This window comes from Erithacus rubecula, assembly GCF_903797595.1.
Source record: "Erithacus rubecula genome assembly, chromosome: 9".
NCBI lineage: Eukaryota > Metazoa > Chordata > Aves > Passeriformes > Muscicapidae > Erithacus > Erithacus rubecula.
Genome location: NC_136660.1, coordinates 787,240 through 807,785, shown reverse-complemented (window position 1 = coordinate 807,785; position 20,546 = coordinate 787,240).

The window sequence follows — 20,546 nt, the reverse complement described above, 5'->3', positions numbered from 1 at the left end:
AGGGCATAAATCTGAGATACTGGGAGGCTGGACACTTCAAAGATGCTGATTAGCTCATTCCAAAGTAAATCTTACTCCTAGCCCTAATTGTCTGTTGGTTTGAGACCTTTGACATATAAGGTCAGGTCCTGTCCTGCATTCTGGATTGGATCCCTTGCCCTCAGTGTCCCTAAGCATTGTTAACCCAACCTCTCCCCTTGGTCTTTGGATGCTGTCTCTCAGACTGCATGGTCACAGATGGATTAAAGGATATCTCAGACACACCATCACACCCATCCCGTTTTTTACAAGCCACACTGTAACTCAGTTAAGCCAGAGAGGTTGTCGCAGGGGGAAACCTCCCTTCTACCATTGCAACACTCAAGATAACATTTTGTTAACTTCTGTTATAGAATCAAAACTAAAAAAAGAGTTTTGATTCCATACATCTGGTTTATGAAGTCTCTGCCTTCCCCACTCATTCCACCTCTTAGTCTGTAGTTCAGTGCATTCCAACTTCACTGAGATAATTTGTTAGAGGGCTGTGTTATAAGTCAAAGAATAACTAAATTCAAGGGAGCAGATTCCATATCCTATTTAGACTGGTAGATGGATAAGTCTAAACTAAATGTGTTAGGGCAGATATCTGAGTCAGTCAACACAAACCACTGTATCTTGCATTGTGTAACACTGTGAATCAGCCACAAGATAGAAACTGTGGGTATCAGACAAACCAGGAACATCTCTGAGCCCCAAACCACAAATCATGCTGGTGGATGTGCAAAGAAAACAATATAGGGATGGGTAGCAGAGTCTCACATTGCTCTGAGTCGACCATAAAGTTGAGACATAAAACAATCTGCAATTTATAAAGCCAAATTGCCGGTATTAGACCAAACTAACTACATAATGGCTTTTCCATACAAGGAACAACCCAGAAAATTTAATAGATCAATATTTACTTGATTTATATAGATTAAATCATGGTATTAGCACAGGTCATGATAAACTGAATGGTTAGGACTGCATATGGTTGCAGATCCATTCAAACCATGTAAAAGACATTCAGTGCAGAAAGATTTGCAGAATGTGTCTTGAACATCTCTACAATGGGTAAAAAAATCTCCCAAATCTCATTTGGGAGACTAGAAAAGATTGCAGGCCTCGTCAGGTCCCAAGGCCCTGACATAACAAAAGCTTTTCAGATTAAATTTCCAGTTTGTCCTAGGAAACAGACTATTCCCCAGGCTACAGGGCAAGGGAAAACCCCATGTGGTCCTTGCCAAAGAGATGAGAGAAACACAACAGCCAGTGCAAAATCTTGTTCCTTAGCAAGGAATTGGGTATCAGCAAGACACAGGAGAATATTGGTCCAGATGCAGTTAAAATCTGAAAAGCTTCAAAGTTCCTGCTCACTACTGTCTTCAGCTGTGGATAGTCACTAATTGCACCCCATTTACTATGAAATAGCTATCTGTATACATCCTGTGAGTAGAGGAAAATCAGTGCTTTTTGTGCTGGAATACACACCCCTCAGCCACTTTGGGCCCATCAAAACAAATTTTCTACCTTCTCTGAGGTCTGGCTTGCATTTCTTTTCCTGCTTCTTCCCGAAGTCACCACAGTAGTACTGCCCTTGTTCAGACAGCAAGGTGTCTTTATACACACCTGGAGCCTGGCAAAACCTCTCAAGGAAGGATAATATAAGGTGCCAGGGAGGAGCACTGCTATCCCAGCTGATCTCCACTGGCAGTAGCCAGGACAGTGCTCTGCCACCAGGCAGCTGAGTTCCTTTTCTGCTGTCAAACCCTGTTATAGACACAGAGCGTTCTCTGGTAGGACTCAGTTTGCACACAGCAGGCAAATCCCCTGCACTCCTCTCCCCACTGAAGCTCTGCAGTTCCTCAGAAGAATTCCATGACAACAGGGGAGTCATCAGCTGGATCTGAGCAGTGCTGAGGAATGCTGGTGTTGTCCAGATGAGCTTGCAGAGAGCTTTGCTTAAAAGGATGGAGACAGGGAGATGGCAGGAAGTGTCTAGCCCAGAGTGTCAAACCCCACTTCTGGTTCTGCTTGCTGTCTGGGACCAGGGCATTAGCTCCACTGGAAGAGAAATAAATCACATAGTATCAGAACCATTAATTCCTGGAAGAGGTTATAAGGGAGGTTCTGGAGTTCCCTTGGACAGAAGGAACAGATCAATAAAGTCAAATATCTCTCTTTATTTTGGTTTGCTGCACAGAGCAGCAGATCTTTTCCTGAGGTGCCTCTTTCTACAATTCTAAATTTAAGTTTTATTTATATGTGTGACCAAGCTAACCAAATATCAACTGCTAAAATCTCAATCTTATCTTCATCTGAATGTGTTTTCATCTAGCATTTTCATCTGTATTTTCATCTCTCAATTCAAGGAAAACAATCATCAATGTTTTTTAAGAAAGGTGTTCAAGTAAAAAAGTTTCAGCTTGCTTTACTGATTTTTCTCCTCAGCAGTGTTTCCTCAAGGACATAGTGTATGCAATAATTAAATAATTAACCATTCTAAGACAATTTTCTGCTTCCATGACCACAGATTATATGTAACAGTCTTCTGTGTTTGCTTAGAGGTGAAATATAAATCTAGAGAGAAAAACATCATAAAACAACAGGATGACATAATTAGCACCATCCTATGGATCTTGTAGCCTCATGAAGGATTTTACAGAAAAAAGTAGTGGAATCTTACCCTGGGATTTCTTTTTGAAAGACAGATTCAACCGGGCAGCATCACCAGCTTTTATAGACCACTGTTTCTCTGCAGACATCAATGGGAACATATCTTCTCTGTTCCTAAAATGAAAGAAGTGATAACTCCAAGAACCTACAGCACCTTTATTTGAAGTGAAATGTCAATTCTCCTATTACTTGCACAAAATCCCTCCAAAAGTTAATTCAAATTTAACAGGATTATAATACTCATTTCAGACCTCATAAGGGAAATTCCACTAACATTATTGTTGATATTTACAGCTGATATTCAGCTTAATATTTTGTTAATTCAGCTTAAATAAAATTAGATTTTGTGGTCAGTTCTTGGAAGGTCTTGGATATTTTCTAAACAGATTCTTCCAGATAAATTTTATAAATACAAAAAGTAACTGGGATTAAAACCTAGCAGAAAAAAAACAATAATACGTTTAGGTTTAATCACCTTTAAATATAGTTCACTTCCTCCAAAGGCCTTAGATAGAAAGAGTCAGGAAAAATTCCATTTAATGACCTATGATCCAGTACATGTGAAATTAGATATATCACTTCCTATTCTTTCATCCACTTTACTCTAAACCATCATTTCATAGCTATTGTATTTTTAGGTTATATAAACAGAGAAAGCAATCAAAAAGCAAAGTTCTTTGTCCATAAAAACAGCAACCAAAACCACCACAAAACCCCCAAAGTGCCACGATCTCCCAAATTATCACAAGTAAAATTGCAAATAACAGCTTCCTTTGTGCTTTTCACCAGTTGTTCTATATGCTTTGTATGTTCAGTTTGCAGCAATTTCTCAGTCTCCTAGGCTAATATGATCGACTTTTCATTCTGTATCACCATGGATATCTTACAATCACAAATTATCCTGCCACAACATTAACACCAAATGATCCAATACAGTAAAATTACCTTGTCTTTAGTCTTCACTTTTTAATCAGCAAACAAGGTCAGCTTAACCTTCTGGGATACCTAAAGCCCTTCTGTATTCACTTGTATCAGGCAATAAGTCTAATTTTTTACTTCTGAAGATCTAAAACTCCTCTGTGGAGTCACTGAGTGGATGGATCCCTGGGCTCACTGCAACACTTAAACAGGCTGCAGCTTTAGAGTTCATTTTGTTTTCAGTACCATTATTCCTCTATGAAATGAAAGGCTGTTTGCTAAAGCAAATGAGACAATTCTATTAGTGACATCAGAATTTTAGGTCTGTTTTGTCTTTCTGACTGCAGAGGTGCAGGGTAGGACAATTTTGCTGCTTCAAGCGCCATGAAGCACTTTCCATCGTCAGGCAACAAGTCTTGTCTAGGAAAAAAAAAGGGTATTTCTGAACATACTGCACATAATTATTTCACTGCCAGATATTAGGACTTCATGTTGCTCTAATTAATATTTTTTTTTCGTTGTGGAGTGCTGGTATTTGTCATCCACGAGCAAATGGAGGTGATACAATTGAAAAAGCACATCTGATATTAGTAAGTGTAGCAAGAAAGACCAATGTCCATTAGGTCTATTTTTTTTAAACTGGTATTTGTAAAACCAAAGTTAGGAAAAAGTTTTGCAAGATATGAATTCTCAAGTGTTGGAGTCCTTTAAAATATCCCAAGGAGGCTGTTCAGGGATCTTAATACCCCAAGGTAGAGAAATGGTCAAAAGGTTTACTAGGATATCCAGCCTTAATGTAGCAAACACCAGTTGGAAAACTTCGGTATTTTCACCATCTTTCTGTTTTTAAAATGCTCTTTTCTCACCCTACAATCACATCACCAATTAAGCTGGTGGAATCTGACCACACATCTTCACATCTTCAGTCCTGTTTGACAGAGCTCCTGGGATTCATTTACATTTTTGAAGTTTGAATATCCAAAGTGATTGCCAGTCAGCATGCAATGCAACTCCTTCATTTGAATTCTGCTCCTCCTCCTCCAACACTCATGATTCCACCTGAAATTGTTTTTATTCCCTAAATTAACACCCTGAATTGTTTACTACTGAACAACATCCTATTTAAATCCAGTTATTAAATTTCAACAATTTTCTTCTCAGAAAAGCATAGAAATACATTAAAAGAAACCTCTGACATCCCATTACAGTAATTCATAATAGTATCATGCAAGGTTGGCCAGCCAGAAGTTAAATCTGCACTGAAATTTAGGATCTTTGAATTATGGAATGGTTTGGGTTGGAAGGTCCTCCAGTGCCACGTCTTGCCATGTGCAGGAATACCTTCCACTATCCCAGGCTGCTCCAAGCCCCATCCAGCCTGGCCTTGGACACTGCCAGGGATCCAGGGGCAGCCACAGCTGCTCTGGGCACCCTGTGCCAGGGCCTGCCCACCCTCCAGGGAACAATTCCTTCCCATTATCAAATCTGACAGTGGGAAGACATTCCCCTTGTGTTGCCACTACAGTTCCTGTTGCAGGGTCCTTCTCCAGCTTTCCTGTAGCCCCTTAAGATCCTGGGATATGCCAGGAGGTCTCCACACAACTCTCTCTTCTCCAGGCTGAATTCTGTCTCAGTTTCTGTTTACCTCAGGTTTTTAAGTCTCCTCCCCAGCACGGCTTGAATGATGATTGAGGTCGCAATCAAATTTAATTACAAATTCCTGATGGGCCAGAAATTGTTTCTTTATTCATGGCAGAACAACATGAGGTATTTGCAACATGAAGGGAGTTTTTGGAAGAACGGTATTGTCAATCCAAAGTGGAAGATTCACCCCTGCCTTAATTACAACATCATTACCTGGATGCCACACTTGGCTAGGTTGTGTTACTGAGCCATGTCTCAAGCCTTGGGAGCAGCAGATTCAGGGTGAGTACAGAATGCTGTGACTTTCATTTAGCATTCTGTACTTGAACAAAAATTTAAAGGTCATCTCTTCAGCTTCTCTGGGAAAAAGACTGATCACTGCACAACTTGGGGCATCCTGGAACAAATAGAAGCAACTTAATTTTGACAAGTTCATTTATCTTTTGGCAAATTCTACCAATGAAAATGTACCAATAAAAGTGATTGTTCATTTAAAGAAAGGGTACATGTTTTGTTTTTCAGTCAGGATGGGTTTTGTTAATACCCAGTGACAGCAAAGAATTTAAATGCCAAAGAATTTGAATGTTTAATTTTAAATGTGAAAAATAAAGTCACATCACTTTGGAATCTGAAAACAGCATTTCTTGTTTGGCTGCTGGATTTGGAGAGAAAATGGTGAATCCTTGACAACTTCATGGCAAAGCCCAGGTCCTACCAGTGTTAGGACTGACATCAGGGATAGATTCAGCCTTAAAGTCAAATGATTTTGTGATTTGAAATTCCTTGGTTAACTCCTGTTCACTTTTATCTTGGATTTGCTCTGAAGCATGGAGTGTCATTATCCCAGAATCATGTAAAAAGAATGACATTTCTTAAAACTTCAGATAAAAGCATTTTCTTAGCAATTATAACAAAAATAGCTGCATGTGTTCCTGACAAGATTTATTACTGGGATTTGTATTTGTTTATCACTGATTAAAAAAAAAGAACTTACAAACAATAAATTAAAATAATACGAACTAACACTGTATGTTCCCAGGCTACAGTAGTTGCTTTTTAGTAGACTACCTGTAAAATATCTGTGAACTTTAAAAAGAAATTCTTTAGTAGTCTTTAAAACTTTTTTAAATGCCCCTATTTGGCATTTTTCTTCTCTCATTTCTGATGCACATACGAGTTTGTTCCAAAAATGAATGCCTGTCTCAAAAAACACAAATGCTAAGCAGGCTTGGAATGACTCAAAAGAGCCTGTATTGTTGAAGAAAAAGAAATCTCCATTCCATTGGCCAGTTAGACTTTGTGAAGGAACTGGAATATGGAGCTGTCTGACTAAGAGAAAGGAAGATGGATGACTCTTTCTGAATTAGATGCTTGAAAACTACTTTTGCTTAAAAGGGAATATAATCAGTTTGGGAAAGAGTTACCTTCAACACTGGGAATGCTTTATCATAAATAGTAGATTGCATTTGAACATTCCTTGAGTGTTTTAAAGGTATTATTAGAGCTTAACCTTCAAAATGAATAACAGTTTATTTGTGCAGTTACTCAGGGAAACAGGCTGAGATGCCCACTTTAAATAATATCCTATCCTGTTCTTTACACCCCACTTCTTCTATTTATTATTAGTCTGGTTTATTACTCATTCAATTTGCCCCTCTTCATGTCCAGAGGCAGCAGGGTGGCACCTGAAGGGCATGGAGCAAACATGAGCTTAGAACCCCCTCTGCAGATGAGGAGCTCCAGAGGAACCATCAAGGAAGAATTTGTTGAGCTTCAACCTTCTACTGCTTATCCAGAGCATTCAGAAAGGAACCCAGGTGCTCCAGGGAGTGTCCTTGAAGATCACACCCTGAGAGAAGGGCTCTGTCCTGGAATGGGATCATTCATTTCAACCCTTCAGCTGGTGACTCCTGAGGGCTCAGAATTTCCACTGTGTAAATTCAAAGATCTGGCACGAAGCTTTTAAAGAAGGAAATGTATCCAGGATATCAAATAGCAATCCCAGCCATGAAGTTACAAGCAGCCCAGAACAAGGTAAGGTTGTTCCTCTTATTTAAGTTCTGGCAGAATTTACAATGCTCTACAAACATCCAATTTGAAAAATTCCATGTAATTTATAACCAGTATTCACCCACATATGGGTTTTTCATACTGTTGATGGGGTTTTTAATAGAATAAAATTTATCAAATAATTTAATTGCCAAAAATCAAAATCCATCCATATTTTGATGTCATTTAAATATCTCTATTAATAATCCAGCTCTGTAAGGTCTACATCTCTTTTGCTAACAACATTAAGTATAGAAAATAAATTTGAATGCTCATTTCCTTTTCAAACTTGGCATGTGTGCATGTATTAGCTTCCAAAACCTGTGCCTTAGTTCTTTGTTTCAGAAACAGAGATCTAGATCAGAAACATCAGGTTTCTTACAGAGCAACACATATTAAATTTATAAAAATTACTAATTTTTAAAATATTTTCCCATTGTGCCTAAATATTTTCATGTTCATTACAAGTCATACTTAAATTACTTTAAGCACAGTTATGTTTAATGCCTTTGGAAGTAGCGTTGGTGTAAAATCAATGGCAGGAAGATACCATGAAGGAAAAAAATGAAGAGCTAAGTTAAAGACAGACAAATTTCAAGGACCATTTTTAATCACAAAATGCTCTAAAATACTTCACTAAATATGCAGCAGAAAGCAATGAATTCCTGTAATCGTAAAATATGTTGCAATTTCTAGGACTGCTAAAAGCCAGAGCATTATTTTTTTATTTAAAATATCGTCAATTTGGACTGAAACAATACATTTGTAAAATCCATGGTTTTCATACTTTCACTTTTGTCCAGAGCTTCCCTTGGCCTCAGGATAAAAGCATTTGCATATTTTGCTGATTTATCACATCTACAAATTCCATCTTCAAGCTCTTAATTGGTCTTATTAAAAAAACAAAAAAACAAAAAAACAAAAAAACAAAAAAACAAAAAAACAAGGCAGCAATACACAGTGAGAAATATCAGACTAGAGGGAGGAACTTCATCCTTTGAAAAGAGGAATTTAATTTCTTGGGAAATTTTCTCCCACTTCACAGTAGATCTTCCAAAGATCCTTGGGAATATTTCACACGTCTTCCTTTGAGCATATTCTCCTAAGTTTCATTTCATTGTGCAGCAACCAAGTAAGAGCTCTTCAGGCAGCACTGCAGAAGGATGCAACAGGGAATGCTTTCCCAATATTTCACTACATGAACAGGTAAACAGGAGGAGTATGGAAAATATCAGGAATTTCAGGAACAATGCTCCATGGCTTGCTCTCAGCTGGCCTGACATGCTGAAATGACACTGGGATCTCTGACCACTGCACAGAATTTCCACAAGATCACCTCTCTCCATAGTTTTGAGTGTTTATGACCTTTGCAAAAAAAATTATTTTATTTTTTATTTTAATTTAAATTTCATTTAAATGTAGTTATTTTAAAACCCTTTTAAAAATTGTTTTGCTAAATTGCCAAGCAGTAGAGATAGCTGGACACAATAAAAACAAAGAACATGAGGATAAGCTTAGAAGCTCTGTGAGGAAAAAATGGGTTACAGCATCCCTAATTTGATAAGCTATTTCCCACACACTTGCAAGGCTGACTGGACTAACCTAGTCTTCCTAGGAAACTTCCAGGAGAGGAATGGAAGCCCAGGAGAATGAAAAGAGCAGACACAGAACAGAACCTCTTTAAAAATGGAAACCTTCCCAAAAACCTGCAGAAAGAAGTTCATTATCAACAGATTAATCCCAAAGTGGAGGGGACTCTGACAGAGTTCTTCAGGATCCAGCCTGTGGCCAGGACTAATTCATACTAAGATGTTAATTCCTTGTACAACAGCTTTTAGCAAACAGGCTGCAAGAAACCAGGATTCTAAAGAAAGCTCTGTGGGCAGGCAGCATACTCCTGAATTCAGCTGAAGAATAATCAGTCTGGGTGTAGGCTCTGCAGAATTCCTGTGGGACACAAAATGTGCAAGACTCAGCAGTGCCACACTGGAGAAGAAAATCCCAGAAAATGCCAATGAGACCTGGAACAAGAGCATGGGCTGCTGAGCACATCCAGTCTGTTCTGGGTCACTCACCATGGAGACCTCTGCACCATCCTCAGAGAAAGGGATGAACCAAAGCACAGAAAACTTGACAAATCAAAAATATGAGAAGGAATGGGAGCCTAAGCCTACAGAGCAGCAGCACAATTTCCAAATATATGGGAGTATATTTGTAAAGAAGACAGAAATAATCTGTTCTCCCTATTTATAAATGATAAAACACAAGAGGTCATGGACTGAAATTAGATTCAGGCTGGACTTCAGCATATGGTCAATGGGGAGAGCTTTAATGACAGGCTGCATAAATAGCTGTCAAGACTATTTTAAGAACTTGTGTTCTTTGTTCTTCCCCACACTACAACTCTGCACTACAGAGAAAGTTAAGCTATAGTAAGTGGTATCACTACTTCAATGCTGTTAATGTGAATTTGATGGGTGTGTCTGTGAGAAATGGTGCTGTCTGATTGCAGTGTAGTACTCTAACATAGAATGTGTGTGTTCTAACACGTAGTTTGGAAACAATAATGAAAACTAACATGATAAAAAGTTAAAATGTAAGAAACCAAGAGGCTGGAAAGCAATAAGAATGTCACCAATATGAAAAATAATTTTATTACCCAAGTATATGGATTCAGATGAACTATGTCATAATTACATTCTCTGTTCTGTTGGACAGACATGTTGTTTTTTAAAACATTTTCTGATGCTATGCCATATTTCCCCTTTTCCAAACCATGAGAGTGTCTTGAAAGGAGCATTTGCTTCACTGCTAAAGCAGTAAGAGCAATGTTTTCCTTGGGGTGAAAATGAATTCTCCTGTGCTGCTGAGCAAGCTGGAGCATCACCCCATTGTCAGGGACTTCTGAGGTTGTTCTTAACAAGGTGTGGGCTTAACTCTGGCTTTGGAAGGGTCAGGACCAGAACAAACAGGCTGAAGAGAATCCTCTGAAAATTTCAGAGGCAAAAAGACTTTCTCACACCTCTTGGAAAAGTGGTGGGGAAAATCCAAGAGATAATTATGGAATACCTGCTGTCCATCCTTTCAGGATGGCAGCCTGAGCCAGGGACCTACAGACCTGATTCATACCACTGCTCTCAGACACAAAGTCTGGCCCTTGATGAATTTCATAGAAATATTTCAAGTGAGAGTGGAACTGAAGGTGAGAACATTCATCATCACCCAGTTACAGTGTGGTAGTGGGGAAAGAAAATGTGGAAGATGTAACCAGACATCCCTGAAAGTCCTGCTGTGGTTGTATCACTGTGTGACTTTATTAGAAAGATGCCTAAAATGAGGAATGGAACTAATTAAGGATCCATAAAAGCATGGATAAAAAGTTCCTGGTTAAGTGTAATTGATAGTAAAAATCTAATTTGAAAGGTTAACAAGCTCTTGAAAATTGTTGAATCAAGTAGAGACTGATGTTTTTAATATAATTATATATGGCTAACAGATGGTATAGTCCTTTTTATTACATTGTCAGCTATTAGATTTTCACTTCTAAGGCAAATAATTATACTAAAGATATATGTGGTGTTTTAAAAAAAAATCAGTTTTATGAAAACTGTACCGATCAAATGCATGATATTTACCATTTATAAAAATCTGAAAGACAAGATTTAGATAGGAATTCAGAATATTTCACTCCCCCTTCTAAAACAACTTTATTTTCGATCTTAATTAAAAGCTTGATTTGGCTTTATGAATAATATGACTTTAGATATGTAAATATCTTTTCAGACAGATTAAGAATTAGAAGAAGGTTGGGAAAACAAAGCAGCAGAGAAAAAACTAATTCAATAATTCTAGCTGAAAAAAAGACAGTGAAAAATTAAATTTAATATGCCAGATAATATATCAGATACACCAATTCAGAAAGATGCGAAAAGAGGTGATTACCTCAGTCAAAAACCCTGCAGTCTATATCTTATAGCAACTTTATCTGGGTTCTGAAAATCCTTTAATTAAAAGCATTACTTACTTTGGATTTTTTTTAACAAAACTTCATATAAGATTCAGAGTTCAGGCTCCTGTTGGGCTACTGTCGCTACTGCCACTGCTGAATTCTATAAAATTCTCATGTATCAACCCAAAATTCTAAAGAGTTCAGGATTCATAGGTGAAGTATGACAATAACAAGGTATATCTCTCATTACAGTCAGTGAGATTTCAGTATCTTAGGGCACCTCCAGGGAAGCCAGAGAGGGACTTTTCATCAGGACCTGCAGTGATGGAATAAGGGGGAATGGTTTGAGAAGGGATTGTTCCCTGTGAGATTGGGAAGGCCCTGGCACAGGGTGCCCAGGGAAGCTGAGGCCACCCATGGATCCCTGGAAGTTTCCAAGGCCAGGTTGGACAGACCTTGGATCACCCTGGTCTAGTGGAAGGTGTCCCTGCCCATGGCAGGGGGAGGAATGGGATGAGTTTTAAGGTCCCTTCCAACCCAAACCTTTCTGTGATTCTATGATTTACTAAAAGGAGAGTTCTTGAATTTATTCTTATAAGTATCAGACAAAATTGATTTAGTCCAAACTGAATTTGGCATTTACAGCAAGCAGGACTCATCACAGAATCTCACTCCATGCCCTGCCATGGGCAGGGACATCTTCCACTAAACTGAGTTGCTCATGTCCTTACAAAGATAAGTAGGACATGAATCTCTTCTTTTGCATCAGTGTTCATCTCTCTAAATTTAGCAATTGAAATGGTAAGCACCTCCTTGTTAAGATTCCTGTGTAATCACAGGGACTGATTGCCAGTCACCTGCCACAGTCCTGCCGAGGTGCCTGTTTGCATTTATCAGAAACAGCAGAAATCCAAACAGCTTCTGAATAGAACACATTTTAAACAGTCAGATGGAGAAAGTGATTTACCAAAATATGAGTGTTGGTCTAATACCGATACTCAACTGTGACAGACAAAAGACTCTCTAACAGTTTAAAGTTAGAAATTGTATGTTTATTCAGCTCTGGGCAGCAGCGTGAGGTAATCCTCTAATACACACTGCCAAATCACAGGTGATCACAAAGTCTATTTATTAGCAAAGGACTCAAACAAATACATATTCGTAATAACAGCCCCTCCCATCCCCCACTTCCTATGATAATTAGCTTGAATAGCTATTAAGCATGCGAGATTGTCTTCTTAAATTAAGTCCGGGGTCATTTTCGTGGGGAGGGGTCTTAAAAGAAGGAAGTAAGGCGAGTCTTCTTCACCCTAAAGTCCTGACCTTTTCTATTAATGACAATACAAATGATTTCTGGGGATAGTCCAATTTTCTAAATAATGGGTTTCTGGTAGCATTGTCTATGTTCCTTTGGATCTGCTCCCTAGTTTCGTCTTTTACCATTGTAAGCGCAGGTGAGCAAACATGAAATGACAGACAATTAATTATTTAAGTTTCAGATAACTACTCCCTTCCAACTTCTAACTTTTAATTATTTTCAGCAAGGTAAGTAAAATCCTAATTTTCGAAGATTAGTGTTTCAAAAGGAGGACATTATCCACCCTTAAGAGCAGTTTCACAAAACCAGAGCAAATGTGCCCATACTCCCCACACTCATAAATACCAGTTTCCTTGGGCAGGGAACAGAAAGCAACACTTCCACAAACACGCTCCTAGCTGCGCTTTCATTTCAAATTCTGCAGGCTAATGCTCATACCTAGCAATAACCAAAGGTTCTGCTGGCATGCCCTGTGAAAAATCCAGGAATAGCTGTTGGAGCGGCCATAAAAATGGATAGCCTGAGCTTGATGGCTCTTGAAATAATCACACTGCTTCAGCTGGTGTAGGAAATGAGGGATGGGAAATGCTCCTTCTGTGAGCTAAGAGTAAATAACTGGCTGGGACAAGTTCAGGTGTCCTGCAGTCTCAATTTAGTGAATTCATTGAATCCTTGACTAGAGCAAAATAAATAAAGCATTGCACTTTCTCACTTGTGGCTTGTCTCAAAACAGTCACAAAGACAACTGTTTTGCCACTTAAAGGAAACTAAAATTCGTCTAAAAGTTCATGGGGGTTAACAACTGATTACAGTCAAAAAGCTGGTACAACAGTGGATTCAATTGTACTATTTCCCACTCTTGTAGTCCTTGTCAAAAGACTGAATTTATGCCAGCCTTTCTGTCCTTCTTATAGTCTTTGTCACAACAAAGAGGCTTTGCAGTTTTACAGCCCTCTATTTTCTCTCAAAGATAACAGTAAACAATATTCCTTTGACGCTTTCAATGTTCTATAATTTTACTCAATGGTCCTTCTTATTCTTCCTTTTATATTCTCAAAACTGATGAAAATGTGATGAAACAGCCAACAAAATAAAATACAGAATTGTGAAGAGGTTAAAGTAGTGAGCTTGGCTACTGTCTCTCATGGAGCAGGCAGGGCATAAAGGCTTTTGTTTAATTTTTAATCATTTTTGTCACAACTTTCTTGTGAAGTAACACCACACTACACAACAAGCTCACACAGAAACTGCAGATCATACAAAGCATCATCACTTCCCAACCTAAACAGCAGGTAAGTTAGAGTTGATTCCACGTCCTTTAGCAAATGCTCAGGAAGCCACAGGTGCCCCTCACTCTGCGCAGATACGTGTAGCTATGTCTCCAGAAAAATACAGATAAATTGCTCCCTTTCAGACACTCCTCCTCATGTAGAGAAGATGAAAGAGCCAACATGTGGCATGTTTGGCATGCTGCTTAATACCCCCCTGGAAGCAATGTGAGCCTGCAGTAATGGGGGGAGTGTAAGAAACCACTCTGCAGAGCATTGGTGGTGCCCTAAAGCAAACTGAAGATGAAATAACACAGTAAGGTCTCAGTGGTGAAAGCAAGATGCGGGACAGTTATCAATCCTTGTGTGCCACATTCTTGCACAGTCTCTCCAGCGGATCTGTAGGGATCCTCTGTGCTCTTAGACTGGGGCCAGCATGATCACAGGGAGAGATTCAGTGTGGCATGGATAGAGTGCAGACAGAGAATGTGACATAACAGAACCACTGCCTGCAGCTTCATCCCCTGCACTGCGAGCACTGCACCGGCAGCTGCGTTTCTGCCTGGAGCCATTGCTTGCAGACTCAGGGGGGTCAATGAGGAAAGCAGCTTTGCTATCATCAGAGGCAATTACATCACTGAAGCTTTCCTGTACCCAAATTATTTCTTTAAGTCAATCTTAATTTGAATTTTTTCCCATAAATGTGAATGTTTTGGGTGTTCTGTGTTGGCTACAGCTCCACAGACTCGAATTTATCTACACTTTGAACACTTGAAGATGGAAGCCTGGGAAGGAATGAAGATGGAAACAAGGAGAGTCACTTTCCAACACTGCAGAGTCTTGTTTTGGCTGGGTTGTTGTCTGGAAATTGCCCTGACCTCTGATAACATTCTCCTCCCTCCTCAAAACTTCTGGGTTCACAGCAATACCATTGGAATCTGGGGGATCAAGTCCTGCTCTTATTTACCTTATGGGAGCAATTTCTTACAAAGTGGCAAGGAGACATTTCTGTTGTTCTTCAGGTCCTTGAAAGTTCTGTGTGTGCCAAGATGTCAGTCTTCTGGTACTTGTTGCTGAGCCTGAGGTAAAAGGGAACCACAAAAGGATTTGGCTTGAATCTCCCAGCCTCATTCCTGCTCCTCACTGGGAAGCCACAGTGTCCTCCACAGTGAAAATATTCTCCACAAGAATAATCTTTAGGCCTCGTCTAAGATTAGAAGCTCTCCCTCAGGAGAATCAATCCTACAAAGAATTTGAGCACATGCAGAACATTTAAGGGTAGAATATTAAAAATTTTGCTGAATTATATCTAAGTGTAATAATCTAATAACAAGCAAAGTAAATCAGAGTGTACTTAAACACCTTGTGAAATCCTGCTTTAGAGCTTAGCTGTAAAAAACATCAACAGTTATGAACAGTTGAAAAATAGCTACAAGTTGTTTCCAGAGGGTGTTGTTATTTTTTTGAATGTTTGATGCCTTTTCATTCCTTTGATGGTCTCACATTTTACTGGGCAGTAGGAAGAAATGTAGATAAAACTCCTTCCCATAAATACAGAGTAATATTAAATAGCTTTTTGAATGCTGTGTTTTTCTGAGAGTGAAGGCAGGTGCACACACATTCCTGTGTGAGATGCTGCCTGACAGGGCTCTCAGAAGAAAGGATCAGAGGAGTTTACATTCAGCTCAAGGCAAAACACATCAGCTATAAAAGACCATGGAAGACAGCAAGTACTTCAAGAATTAGGAACACCATTTGACAGAGGAAAACTGATGGGCAAATATGATCTTATGAACTGGAAAAGGGTTCAGGTGATTTTCAGTGAAACAGTTCCAGTCCCTTGAGAGGGAAAAACTGGTTTCAAGCTATCACAGATCAACAGACAGCTCTGAGATGTTTCTGCAAGGAACCTTCCCAGAACACCAGGAAGGGAAGAGGAGGACCCTGGCTAGCAGGCTCTGCACAACAACCAGTCTCTCATCCCTCTGAAATCCAAGCAGGCTGAGTGGAAAAGCAGGACAATAATATATAAATTATTTATAAAATAATAAAATACTCATATGCACAATGTGAACACCAAAGAACAAGGGAAAAGAGAGAGAAAGCATTAATAGGCATCAAAGTAAAAGAGGGATGGACAATAAAATTACTCTGGGGTCAAGATTCGATTCATTTAATGCATTGGAAAAGGCTGGAGAAATATATAATTTTTGTAAAGCAACACAGTGAACTGCAAGAACATAACAGAGAACTAGAAATAATGGATAGGTTGTGAAAAGAGATAACAGGAAAATAATGACTACCATGATGGGGTTGCAAGGACAGGGGGAAAGAGTAGAAATACAGGAGGTGGTGAGCTGTAACGTTTCGGAATCCCAGAACCCCTGAGGTTGGAAAAGCCCTTCAGGATCACCAGGTCCAAGCTGTGCCCAATGCTCACCTTGTCCCCAGCCCAGAGCACTGAGTGCCACCTCCAGCTCTTCCTTGGACACCTCCAGGGATGGGCACTCCAAACCTCCCTGGGCAGCCCCTGCCAAAGCCTGAGCACCCTTTCCATGCAGAAATTCCTCCCAATGTCCAAGCTGAGCCTCCCCTGGCACAGCTTGAGGCCGTTTCCCCTTGTCCTGTCCCTGTTCCCTGGCAGCACAGCCCGACCCCCCCTGGCTGTCCCCTCCTGGCAGGGAGTTGTGCAGCGCCACAAGGTCCCCCCTGAGCCTCCTTTGCTCCAGGCTGAGCCCCTTTCCTAGCTCCATTACCTTCCCTGGCCATTCTCTGTCATTACATAATTACCTATGCAGTAATGAATGTGTGAACAGACAGAATCACACTGGCACCAGGATCTGGCACTGCAGAGGCAGAACTTTTCCTGGTTTGTTCTGGAAAAACATGTCTGTGGCAGCAGCAGGGTCTGATTATTTCCTGGGTGGTAAAGCCCCCCCGGTTTTGCCACAACTAAATAGACATTCCACAATATATATATGCTCACCCAAACACTATGCCCAGTACATATACACAGTGAAATATATATTAAGCCAATAATAATAAATTGAATTTTTTTATAATATTATCACCCAATATGGAGAATAACTAATAAAGTCATGAGGTGGTTTCACTTTCAACTTAAAAAATAAATAAAACCAGATTATAAACAAAGATTTTCAAAGGTAAGATAATGGAACAGTTCATAATGAGTGCTGTCACACAGCACTTGCAGGATGGCCAGGGGATCAGACCCAGCCAGCATGGGTTTACAAAGGGTAGTCATGTCTGACCAACCTGCTCTCCTTCTATGACCAGATGACATGCTTGGTGGATGCAGGAAAGGCTGTGGATGTTGTCTATTTAGACTCAGCAAGGCCTTTGCTACTGTCTCCCACAGCATACTCCTGGAGAAACTGCAGCACACGGCTTGGACAGGAGCATTCTTTGCTGGGTTAAGAACTGGCTGGATGGCCAGGGAGTGGTGATGAATGGTGCTGCATCCAGCTGGGATCAGTCACCAGTGGTGTCCCTCAGGGCTCTGTGCTGGGGCCAGTTCTGTTTAATATTTTGATAGACGATATGGATGAGGGCATTGAGTCCTTCATTAGCAAATTTGCAGATGACACTAAGCTGGGAGCATGTGTTGATTTGTTGGAAGGAAGAAGGGCTCTGCAGAGAGACTTAGATTGGTTAAATAGATGGGCAGAGTCCAACAGCATGAAGTTTAATAAGTCTGAGTGCCAAGTTCTACATTTTGGCCATAAAAATCCCCTACAATGTTACAGGCTGGGGACAGTGTGGCTGGGTAGTGTACAGGCAGAAAGAGACCTGGGGGTGCTGGTTGACAGCTGAAGGAATATGAGCCAGCAGTGTGCCTTGGCGGCCAAGAAGGCCAATGGCCCCTGGCCTGCATTAGGAATAGTGTGGCCAGCAGGAGCAGGGAGGTCATTCTTCCCCTGCACTCAGCACTGGTCAGACCACATCTTGAGTGCTGTGTCCAGTTCTGGCCCCTCAGTTTAGGAAGGATGTTGAGATGCTTGAATGTGTCCAGAGGGCAACAAGGCTGGTGAAGGGCTTGGAACACAAACCTTATGAGGAACATTTGAAGGAGCTGGGGTTGTTTAGCCTGCAGAAGAGGAGGCTTAGAGGCGACCTCATTGCTCTCTACACCTTCCTGAAGGGAGGCTGTAGACAGGTGGGGGTCAGTCTCTTCCACCTGCAGAACCAGACAGAACCAGAGGACGCAGTCTCAAGCTATGTCAGGAAAGGTACAGGTTGGATGTTAGGAAAAAATTTTCACTGAAGGAATAATAAAGAACTGGAATGCTCTTCCCAGAGAGGTGGTGGAATCACCATCTCTGGATGTGTTTAAGAAAAGGGTGGACATGGCACTTGGTGCCATAATCTAGACTCTGAGTTGAGGTGTTAGGACATAGGTTGGACTTGATCTTAGAGGTGTCTTCCAACCTCACTACTCTGTGATTCTGTGATTCTGTGAATTAAAAACAAAACAAAACAAAACAAAATCAAAACAAAACCAAAAACAAACAAGCAAACAAACAAAAAAACCCCCAAACAAAAACAAAAACAGACAATCAAACCCCAAACAGCAAAGCCCTGAAAAATTAGGAGCAATTATATCCCAAATGAGCTTAAAACCTCAGGATATAAATGAACTCAGAACTTCAAAATCCTTTAAAACATTTCTATAAAGAAGCAGAAAGAACTTCTTCAGGAGGCTTCTAGCCCTAAGAGGGTGATAACCAGCATTAAAGAGATAATAGCTACACTCTAGAGGGGAAATAAGCAGCATGAGAAAGGTACATTTTAAACATAAAACTGTAAGACTAATTTGAACATGGTCCTAAATCAAATGTTTTCTACATGGTGTTATGGGTTGATGTTTTGACTGGCTCCTCTCCTTGCTTCCCCCCATGCAGCTGCCGTCCCCTCCCTTGGACAAGTGTCTTCAGTCCTATAAACAGAATATTTTAAAAAGGACAAGATATTAAGATGCTATATGAGTGGATTAAAATTTTTTTGCATTTTTTTTAGTTAACATTTTTCTTTGGTTTTCAATAGGGGAAAAAGTGAATAGTCTAAGGCAAAATTGTACTGTCTAATGTCTACAAAGTACTGAAAAAGAGGCTGCCACTGTCAAAACCCCACACAGATTAAAGGGTTTAATGTGGTTACATGGCAAGGACCTGAAAGTCCATCCTGGACTAAATGAAAGCACTGAGGGATGAAGTGTGAGTGAAATAGGAGAGGCCTCTATCAAACTGTGGCGAGGCACTGCCTGACCAAAGAGAAGCTGAAATCATACTTAGATTTCAGAGACAGAGCAGAAGGGGACTCAAAACATCAGCAGCTCCATTAGTTTTATCTCAGTGTCTTGAACATTCCAGCCTCTTGAGCATATTCTATGGGAGAAGCACAATGGAAATCCTGGAGGCAATGGAGCAAGGAGACAGGGCTGGCCTGGGATGGCAAAGGAAACATGGCACACCCAACCTTGTAACCCAACAGGCTTACAAGGAGCAAAACCTACCCTGGTGTGCTGGGTTTTCATGGCCTGGTTTGGTACCAGGGGGGTCACAGGGGGGCTTCTGTGAGAAGCTGCCAGAAGCTTTTGCCATGTTCACCAGAGCCAGTCCCTGGAGCTCCAAAGGTGGATTGTGTGCCTGGCCAAGGCTGGGCCAGTTAGAAATGGTGGTACTGCCTCTGGGATAACAGATTGAAGAAAAAAGGGTAAAAAAAAGGGTGTTGCACAGGTGTTTGCACAGAAAGGTTGTTGCAGCCAGAGAAGAGTAGGGTTAGAACATGTGAGAGGGATAGCTCTGCAGTCACTCAGGACAGTGCAGGAGGAGGACCAGGAGCTGCTCCAGGCACTAGAGCCAAGATTCCTCTGCAACCTGTGGTGAGACTACAGTGAGGCAGCTGCAGTCCCTGGAGATCCATGAGGATGCAGAGATCCACCAGAGCTCCTGGAGATCTATGAGGATGCAGAGATCCACCCAGAGCTCCTGGAGATCCATGAGGATGCAGAGATTCATCCACAGTCCCTGAAAATCCCACCACAACCCTTGGAGCAGCCCCTGCTGGAGCAGGGGGATGTCTGAGGGGAGGCTGTGACCCTGTGGAAGATGATGGACAGAGGGGCTCCCTCTGGAGCAGCCTGTCCTTGAAGGACTGACCCCATGGCAGAGTGACCCATGCTTCAGCCGTTGGAGGAGGGCTGCTACCCATGGGATAGACTTACACTGGAGAAGTTCCTGGAGAATTCTCCTGTGGGAGGGACCCCAGGGTGCAGTTCGGGAATGACTCCTGTCCCTGAGCAGCAGGAGAAGCAATGGTGGATGAACTGCCCAGAACCCCCATTCCCATCTCCCTGCACCACTGTGGGAGAAGATAGAGCTGGGAGGTCGGTGGGGAGCAAAGGTGTTTTTAAGGGTTTATTACACTTCTCATTATCCCGCTGTGATTTTGTAAGCAAAAAACTTAATTAATATTTCTAGTTCCAGCCTGTCTTGGCTGTGATGATAGTTGATGGAGGATCTCTCCCAGTCTTTACCTCAACTCATGAACCCTTCCATGTAATTTCTCTCCCAAGTTCAGCTGTGGAGAGGGGGGAGAGGAGGGAGAGGAGGGAGAGGAGGGAGAGGAGGGAGAGGAGGGAGGGGAGGGAGGGAAGGGAGGGAGGGAGGGGGGAAGGGAGGGAGAG